The sequence below is a fragment of the Gracilinanus agilis genome, chromosome 4 (assembly GCF_016433145.1).
Source record: "Gracilinanus agilis isolate LMUSP501 chromosome 4, AgileGrace, whole genome shotgun sequence".
NCBI classification, from domain to species: domain Eukaryota; kingdom Metazoa; phylum Chordata; class Mammalia; order Didelphimorphia; family Didelphidae; genus Gracilinanus; species Gracilinanus agilis.
The window spans coordinates 87,460,725-87,470,966 of NC_058133.1; the positions used below are offsets into that span (position 1 = coordinate 87,460,725).

The window sequence follows — 10,242 nt, forward strand, 5'->3', positions numbered from 1 at the left end:
TAGAATCTGGACAAATGCATCATTTATGTGTCTGTTATACTGTCTCTCACATATCAGATATTTCAAGGTACAAATGTCTCATACATCAGAAGGTTTAAGCAAACTTTTGGCATGGCAGGTGCTATATAACAGTTAATTTATAATAAAATTATTTTATAAGTGAAGGCAATACTTTTTCTGTTTTATTTGTTAATGATAACCTCAAGGAGGTTAAGATTTAATTAGAAAGAGGTCACAACAACCCTTGTGCACACTTGCAAAGAAATATACATGTGGTAAAAGAAAGAAGCCCAGTGGATATCAGTCCCATCTAAAGGATAAAAGCTCTTAAGTGAGGGATGTACTAAGAATATACAAAGGTAGTCTGTGATTTCTTAATTGATGATCTTTATTCATCAATTTAATTCTGAAAATTTTTCCACTGAAATTTCACTTTCCATGCCTGGGTTCCTAACTTAAGGGAGGACATTGATGAGCTGAAGGATGTCTAGAGAAAAGTGATGAAGAAATAGGAGAGTAGAGACAATGCCACAAAGCCATAAGAGGATTAATTGAAAAACTATAACTAGAATATAAGATGCCTTGACACATAACTGACTTCAAGTATTTGAAAGGATATCATTAGAGAGAGAATTAGATTGTAGAATAACAGAATTTAAGAATTAGAAGGGACCACAGAAGCAATTCAGTCCATACTTCAAATCGATGATAAACACATACTACAATTCAAAATCTTCTCTACAGCACATCCAAAAAGTGGTGATCCTGCCTTTGCTTGAAGAAATCAAGTGAGAGTGGCCCTCATATCTACTGAGGCAGGCACTTTTGTTTTTGTGTAGCTTATTTTGCTTCATCTCCAAGGAAAAAAATAGGAGCCATCAGTTGACATAAAATCATATTTTGCTCAATGCAATGAAGAAGCCACACACAATTAGGAATATTCAAAAGTGGAACGGCTTTTTATTGAGGGAGAATATTCTGCACCACTGACCCTTTTCAACTACAGCCTAGATAAACATATATCAGGGCTTTTATAAGGCATACAGATTGGATTTCCATAATCCCTCAAGTCCTCTCTACATCTGAGACCCAGTATCCCTGTAATTCTAGTTAGCAAAGGTGGTTCCGTGGGTTTTCAAAGAAAAAAAAGACTGAAAAATTCAACAGAATCCTGGTAGTTACTCTGAGTACTTTGAGATTGATGTCAGGATTCCAAAGATTTCTGGTTCAATGTCTTTGGAACTGTTACCCTAAACTAAGGAAGGAAAATTTTTATATTAAGCAGCAATAGCTTTTAATGGTGGTATTCCACTCGAATTTAATCTTTGACCCCTAGTAATACATTTTACATTTGGGAAGTGTGTCTCTATGAATATATCTGAACTCCTGAAGAATGTAAACAAAATTTAAATATATGTTTCAAAAAACTCATTTTAATATCAAAGGAGGTGGCTGGATCAGAGGAGTTCCTGATGAACTTGGTGAGTTCCACTCTCAACCTGATCAAATTATAGGCCATGGTCCTTTGTTGGGAGACAACTGATGGGATATGGGTAACTCCTAATAAATGGCCACAGGTGAATAAGCCACCCTTCTTCTTGGTCTAGAAAGGCAAGGTTGTTACTCTCATGCTCTCATTTTCTAGGTAATGCTTTTTTGCCTTTTCTCTTACACATTCTTCCCAATTGTAGTAGAACAAGTAAGGAAGAAATCCTGTAGGCAGTTTGATTCTACAATTTAGGTTTCCAATCAGGGGAGGAATATTTCTCAGGCAGCACCAGGTTTGAAGATTTTCCCCAGAAGTAGTATCAAATGAGAGTAAATTCATTGAATATTTTAGAGCGAGTGGGTTGAGTTACTGATCTGCAATTCTGAAATCTAAAGGCCAATTTGCAGCATAGCATTTTTGTACTCAGGATACTACATCAATAGCCAGTTATTGCCCCCTGAATCAACAAAGTCTCAAGAAAAGTTTCAATGACTCTTATGAGACAGAAGTAAATCCATTGTGGCAGAGTAATCTGTAGCCATTCTTATTATCACAGACTGCTTCTAGGAATTTTGAGGAGACCAAACATTTCTATGGGAAAGGATTCCCTGTGACAGAGAGCTTAATTGAATCCAGTCCCCAATTCAGTTCTCTTCCAAGTAGAGCTTCTGAGTAATTTATGTTTCTGTATTATTCAAAGGATACTTTTATCTGAAACCTTTTTGCATTTTTCCAATGGATTAATTAGACTATATCCCATAACCAATATTATCGTATTCATTATGTGCCTAGACAATGTTTGGTGATCTTATTACCCACATTTGGGAAATCTGGACATGAGGCAGGTGGGTTGCATGGAATAAAAAAGACATGAATAAATTCATATACATACAAACATATCTTCAAATATAAAATCCTATTTGGCTCTTAAAATTATTCATAACCTGACTTTTCTTTCATTTACACTTCTTATCCCTTATTCTTTTCTCTGTATTCTTCAGTTCAGTGACACTAGCCTTAATGTCATTATTCAAATAAGATGTTCATTCTTCAGACTCCCAGAATTTTCACCAGATGTCCCAATGCCTTGAAATCTCTCCTCTATCACTTTTGCTCCCCTGTTTTCCTGCCTTCCTATAAGTCTCAAGTCCCACAATCTGCAAGGTGTTTTCAGTCCTATTCAATCTTAGTGCCTCCTATGGTTTTAGTTCTAATGTATAATATATAAACAAACAAACAAACAAACAAATTAATAAACATATCATTTTAGTAAAACATATCATTTTAATAAACATATTATTTTTATACATATATGTATGTATACATATATTATATATATATGCATACCTGTATTTCTTGTTTGTACATAGTTGTTTGCAAGTTTTATAGTCCCTTAAGTTTGTACTTTTAAACAGAAGCTGTTTTTGTTATTGTGTGGCTTTTCTTTGCATGCCCAGTGCTTATTTCAGTGTGTGGCACATCCTATGTGCATAATGAATGCTTGTTGACTTGACTATACCATTTAGAAGTATCTAGTTTAAGAAGAAGGTAGGTATTGTGCTATTTTGTATTCATATTTCCAATTCTTGGCATTATGCCTGGCACATAAGTACTTAATAAGTGATTTTCATTCATGCATGCACACAAGCATGTATTCATTCCTACTTGGAAAACACCTTTTTGAACAGCTTTTAATGACTAGATCTATCATCCTTTCCTAAATATTGTTGCTTACATGGATAATATTAAGCAGCTTTTTACCAATTAGAAATTCTATTCTTTCTTTAGTACAGTATGGGACATCCTTAAAGGAAATACTTCAACTGTTATTTTTGTGTTTTAGCAGAAAGACTTGAGGCTGTCTATTCTCACACAATAGAAGATTTAATAATTTCCTCCTAGGTTATCAGAAAATGTGCTATCTAACATTTTAGTCCTTCTAAGATGAAAATCAAATCACTTCCATTTTTAAAAGATTTAATTTATATTTTTCATTTAATAAATGCATTGTCTCTTTTTCTTATCTTGTGGTAGGTGCAACAGGAGAAGCATTGTTACAAATATTCATAGTCAAACTAAACTAATTCATATTCTGATTATGTCCAGAAAAGGTATGTTTTTTTAATTTTGGAAATTTTTATTTAATTAATTAATTTAGAATATTTTTCCATGTTTACAAGATTCATGTTCTTTTCCTCCTCTCTTCCTACCCCTCTCCCATAGCCAACATGCAATTCCACTGGGTTTTACATGTCATTGATCCAAGACCTATTTCCATATTATTGATATTTGCACTAGGGTGATCATTTAGTGTCTAATTCCCTAATCATGTTCCCATCGACCCATGTGATCAAGCAGTTGTTTTTCTTCTGTGTTTCTACACTCACAGTTTTTCCTCTGGATGTATATAGCATTTTTTCTTATAAGTCCCTCAGAATTGTCCTGGATCATTGCATCGCTGCTAGTAGAGAAGTCCATTACATTTGATTTTATCACAGTGTATCAGTCTCTATGTATAATGTTCTCCTAGATCTATTCCTTTCCCTCTAAATCAATTCCTGGAGGTCTTTCCAGTTTACATGGAATCCCTCCAGTTCTTTATTCCTTTGAGCACAGTAGTATTCCATCACCAACAGGTATTACAATTTGTTCAGCCATTCCCCAATCAGAGGGCATCCCCTCATTTTCCAATTCAAAATAAGTATGTTCCTATCAATATCCCAACTCCATAACTTCTCTTCATTTCTTCATTAGGAGGTAGATAGTATAAAATATTTGCGTCTTCTGTAATCATTACTGGTCATTGTATTCATCAGTGCTCTTAAATCTTTTAACAGTTGTTTTTCTATATAATGTTACTGTTGTATAAATTATGCTCCTGATTATTTTCATTTCACTATATATCAGTTCATAAAGCTTCCGGATTTCTCTGAAACCAAAACCATTATCATTTTTTTTTGCAGCAAAGTAGATTTTCATTACATTCATATAACAAAATATCTTCAGTTATTCATTAGTTGCTGGATACCATTCTAGTTGATTCTTAGCATACAAATGCTGCTATAAATGGTTTTGTACATAAGGATCCTTTTTCTTTTTTAATTCTCTTTGAAGACTAAGGCAAGTAGTGTTATCACTGGGTAAAAAGATATGGAACTTGTAGTAACTTATAAGGCATAATTCCAAATTGCTTTCTATGATGACTAGACCAGTTCTCAGTAACAACAATGCATTAATATATTGGTTTTCCCAGAATCCTTCCAGCATTCGTCATTTTACTTTTATTTTTGTCAACTTTGCCAATTTGATAGATGTAAGATAGTGCCGTAGAGTTGCTTTAATTTGTCTTTCACTAACTATTGATTTGGAAGGCTTTTTTTTCCTGTGGCTGTTCATAGCTTAGACTTCTTCCTTTGAAAAATGTTTACTCATATTCTTGGACCATTCAACAACTGAGAAAAAATTGAACTGTGTAGGTGATTATAATTTTCATTATCATCTTCTGTGCCTGTCATTTCCAAGGTATATGTGAACTTATTTTGATTATCGAGTTCTTCATAGAAATTCTTTACTTCATCTTATTCAGTGAATATATTTGCATAAACTGCACTGTTCATCATGAATACCATAAGGTGATGCACATAAAATGAACTTGCTTATCTTTGAATATGTGATCAAACTAACTCTGTCAAATTCTTTATTGTCCCTCAAAGACAAAGCTCTGAGTTCTTCTTTTTATCTTATTTGGAACTTATTTCTGCTTTACTTATATTAAGAATGTCGATATATTCAATATGTCATTTATGATCAAAATATTAATATGGGACGTCCTCCAGGAGTGTTTTGTTTCACTGATACTTGGACAATGATATCATAGTTTGAGTACCAACAATCACTTTAATGTTTACAGAATGTCTAAATTGTGTGCAATTCTTTTTTTAAAAAACCTGTATCTTCTGCCTTGGAAACCAACAATACTGTGTATTGGTCCCAAGGCAGAAGAGTGGTAAGGACTAGGAAATGGGGTTAAGTGACTTGCCCAGGGTCACAACTGGTAGCAAGTGTCTGAGGCCAGATTAGAACCCAGTACCTCCCTAGGCCTGACTCATAGTCCACTGAACCACTCAGCTGCACCTGCAATTCTTTTCTCTGGCTGTCTTTTAGTTTGATACCACCAGAGGAAGAGAAAGGAAACACATAGGATTACAAGTTATTTCATATTTTGCTTTATTCCATTGGTTATCATGGCCAAATTATATATCACACTTTTGGCAATCTACTTAGTGATAAAATTCTCTGTATTTATCTGGTTTAGACTTAAGACAGTAGACACACATAGTCTGCACATGATTAGACTTGCCAGAGTTTGTGCATGATCAGCATAAGTACCTCCAAGGCACAAAAAATTACAAAATTAGGACTTTTGAAGAGAAATTCAGGGATACAATGGAATAAAAATGAAAACAAAAAAAGCAAATGATTCCAAGGCAGTGTATAAATATAAAGAGGAAATAGTTATAGAATTATTAATAAATTTTCAGGGAACATTATTATTTGAAGTAGGTAAAATATAGTTTAAGCTCCTTTTATATCATAGACCCCCTCCCAGTCCAGGAAAACCTCAGAATAATGTTTTAATAGCATAAAATGTATAAAAATGCATAGAAAATTATTTACGTTTAAACCAAAGTTTTTTTGTTTGTTTTTTTAATTCAAGTACATTGGTTCCTTTACTTCTTTCTCTTACTGAAATTCATCCATAAACTGTAAACCTCATTTTAAGAATCATTGGTTTAAATGGGGACATATAAAGTGATATTAGTACTTAAGTTTAATGTGTAAGCAATAATTTTACATTTTGGGAATCTATAGTAGAGAACCATGGGAGGAATCTAGATGAAAGAATTTCTATTAATGTCTCTTCATTTTTTTGTATACAATATACTACATTTAAAAAAATAAAGGAAAGTTTATTTCTAAGATAATATCAGCATGATATTCTAAGGGAGAATGTTTTTATGCTAAGATGTACCTTAATTGTATACATATATAATATATATTTAATTTATAGAATAAGATAAAATTACTTCAGAACACTAGTATGCTATACAAAGTGAAATGGATTTAGAATTGGGAGAATAGTTTTGAATGTGAAATAACTCATATTTCTTTCAGTTGCTGGAAAAATTAGCAAGCACACTTTCCTACATCTATTGCTAGAAATTTTGGGGAAAATAACAGAGAGAATATGACAATTAGAATAGAAGTGTCTGTTTGTCTCATACCTCATATTCTTCATCACTACTCTAAGACGATTTTAGAACCTAAGACTTGATGTAGCTATAATTCACACTTTATGATATAGATACAGAGCAATGTTTAGATATAATATACAAGTTTTTGTGCTCTCCCTGGGATTGGGATGGCATTATTTTTTATTTCTTTGATTTGATTTTGTTTTGTTTTTCTGTGATCACCTTGGATCAACACTACAGAAATCATTTCTGTGATGTTAGCTCCCCATAATTAATAAACCTTTATAGATTTGCTTGAATCCAGGTCATACCTTTGATCTCTGAACTGAAAGTAAACAAGTTTCTATGGTTGTAAGTTGCACAATGAAAGAAAATTGACAACCAAGTAGGGAATCAAATGATATCCAAATCTGGACCCATTTCAACCAAACATATTCTTCCCTTATAAATTATCATTTGATCTGGTCGACTTACGTCTAATACATTAAACTGATCTCTTATTCCCCTACCCTCCCATTGCCTTACCTTTCACACCCTCATGTTCCTTGAATTTGTCCTCTCTCTTCTCTGTCTCTCTGTGTCTCTGTCTGTCTGTCTGTCTCTCTCATACACACACACCACATGTAAATACACATACACACACATTTTAAGTTTACTTTTCCAATTTCAACCTCAACTTCAATTTTCTTCTATTTAAAGACATTTGTTTCTGACATATATTCCTAGGAAATTATATCTTTTTTATTCCTTTTTCTTAATCTTTTCAACTTATGAAATATTGCAGAGTCTAGAGGCAACTGGTAGCACTAGACCTGAAGTCAAAGATATGTTAAAATCCAATCTTAAACACTTACCTCTTTTCTATCTGCTTCAGTTTCTTCAACTTAAAATGAGAATAATAATAGTGACTTCATCCCAAAATTGTTGCATTTCCAAAAGCATAAGATTTGAAAAATGTTTAGTCCCCTGTCTGGCAAGAAGTATGCACTAGATAAATGCTAGATATAACTATTTTTACATATTTCTACAATTGATAACTATAAATGGAAATATGAAGAATAATAGGAAAATAGTCTTCAAATTAAATCTGGGTTGTCAGAGCCTGTCCTTTGTCTTTTTCTGATTTACTTTGATGCAGTGACATTTTCCACTCAAACCTATTCAAAATAAATAGTGAAACACATGCTGTCTACTCACGTAGATAGGACACACTACCCACCTGTGTGACCCTGGGCAAGTCACTTCAACCCCCATTGCCTAGCCCTTATTGCTCTTCTACCTTGGAACCAATGCACAGTATTGATTCTAAGACAGAAGGCAAGGGTTTTTAAAAAAGCATAGAATCACATTTTGGAGATGACTGCATTATATCATCACATATAATACTGATTTAATAATGAGAGAGTAAGATTTTTTTCTCATTAAATATTAGTCTACTTCTTCCAAACCTTTTTCATGATTAGTTTATCCTATTATTTTGCTTCTTAGTTTCATAAGCTCGTAGATTTATTTTTTACTTTCTTAGTGTTATTCCCACTTTCTGCCAATTCTGATGAAAGTAGAGTTTAAACATTGCCCAACCCCCTTCCCCCATCTTCCTTGACACTATATTGATTCTTACATGCCTTCTCTTGTGAGGTAATTTGTCTCCATTTACAAAAGTATATTAAGTATTCTGATTATTACTTTCTTATGCAGGAAATAAAATGTTTAACCCCATTCTTTCCCTTGATTACTTTAAGTATAAGTACTTTAGGTATCTCTTATATTAAAGAAATCTTAAGCATCCTAGTTACTACTTTCCCAAGAAGGGGATTAATTTAACTGCACTAATTCAAATAAGTTGCTGTGTTTTTTTTTTCTATTTACTCTTTTATAGTTCTTTTGAATATCAAATTTGATCATTGAATTTTCTTTTAACTACAGCCATTTCTTCAGGAATGCTGGGAATTCTTCTCATAAAATGGCTATTTTTGGCTCTTCTCCCAAGCTCGCTGCCAGGATCCGCTGCTGCAGTTGCATCCCTTAGACAAGATGGTGAAGGTTGGAGTCAATGGATTTGGCCATATTGGATGCCTGGTGACCAGGGCAGCATTCAATTGCAGTGGAGTAGAAGTTGTGGCCATCAATGACCCCTTCATTGACCTCAACTACATGGTTTACATGTTCCAATATGATTCCACCCATGGCAAGTTCAAGGGCACTGTAAAGGCAGAGAATGGAAAGCTGGTGATTAATGGAAAAGACATTACCATCTTCCAGGAGCAGGATCCCACCAACATTAAATGGGGAGATGCTGGAGCCAAGTACGTTGTGGAATCCACTGGCGTCTTTACCACCATGGAAAAAGGCTGGGGCTCACTTGAAGGGTGGAGCCAAGTGAATCATTATCTCTGCCCCTTCTGCTGATGCCCCAATGCTTGTGATGGGGGTGAACCATGAGAAATACGATAATTCCCTCAAGATCGTCAGTAACACCTCCTGCACTACCAATTGCTTGGCCCCCTTGGCCAAGATCATTCATGACAACTTCGGCATTGTGGAAGGACTCATGTCCACAGTCCGTGCCATTACCATACCCAGAAGACAGTAGGTGGCCCCTCTGGCAAGCTGTGGCGTGATAGGCGTGGTGCTGCCCAGAATATCATCCCTGCTTCCACTGGTGCTGCCAAGGTTGTGGGTAAGGTCATAGATGAGCTGAACGGGAAGCTCACAGGCATGGCCTTCCATGTTCCTACTCCCAAAGTGTCTGTGGTGGATCTGACTTGCCTCCTGGAGGAAGCTGCCAAATACAGTGATATTAAGAAGGTGGTGAAGCAAGCTGCAGAGGGATCCTTGAAGGGCATCTTGGGCTACACAGAGGACCAGGTTGTATCCTGTGACTTTAACAGTGACACCCACTCTTCTACCTTAGATGCTGGCACTGGCATTGCCCTCAACAACCATTTTGTCAAGCTCATTTCTTGGTATAACAATGAGTATGGCTACAGCCACTGAGTAGTAGACCTCATGATGTACATGGCCTCCAAGGAGTAAAATGGAAAATCGTGGATCTTCATCCCCAGCCAAAAAAAGAGTAGTTCCACCACTGGGGAGCCCACACCCATAATAACCTATGTGCCTATGCTGGGGATCCCATGCCCTGTTCACATCCCTGCCCCAAACACCCCTGTAGGGGGGGGAGGAGCATAGAGTCCTATCTTGTGTACCATCAATAAAATCATCACATTTAGTGCAAAACAAAACAAGACAAGACAAGACAAGACAAAACAAAACAAAACAAAACAAAACAAAACAAAACAAAATAAAATAAAATAAAATAAAATAAAATCTCTATTTATTCCCCTGGAGTCTTATGCTTAGTTTTGCTGGGTAAGTGACTGGTTGTAGATCTAGATCCTTTGCCTTGCATGATATCATATCCTATGCCTTCCAGTTCTTTGACATATATATCTGTTCTCTCTCTCTCTCTCTCTCTCTCTCTCTCTCTCTCTCTCT

General features: G+C 35.0%; 1 pseudogene; it reads left to right on the forward strand.

The window, feature by feature from the left end:
* Positions 1 to 705: 705 nt before the first annotated feature.
* LOC123245928 lies at positions 706 to 9,780 on the forward strand (annotated as a pseudogene).
* The last annotated feature ends 462 nt before the right edge of the window (positions 9,781 to 10,242 follow it).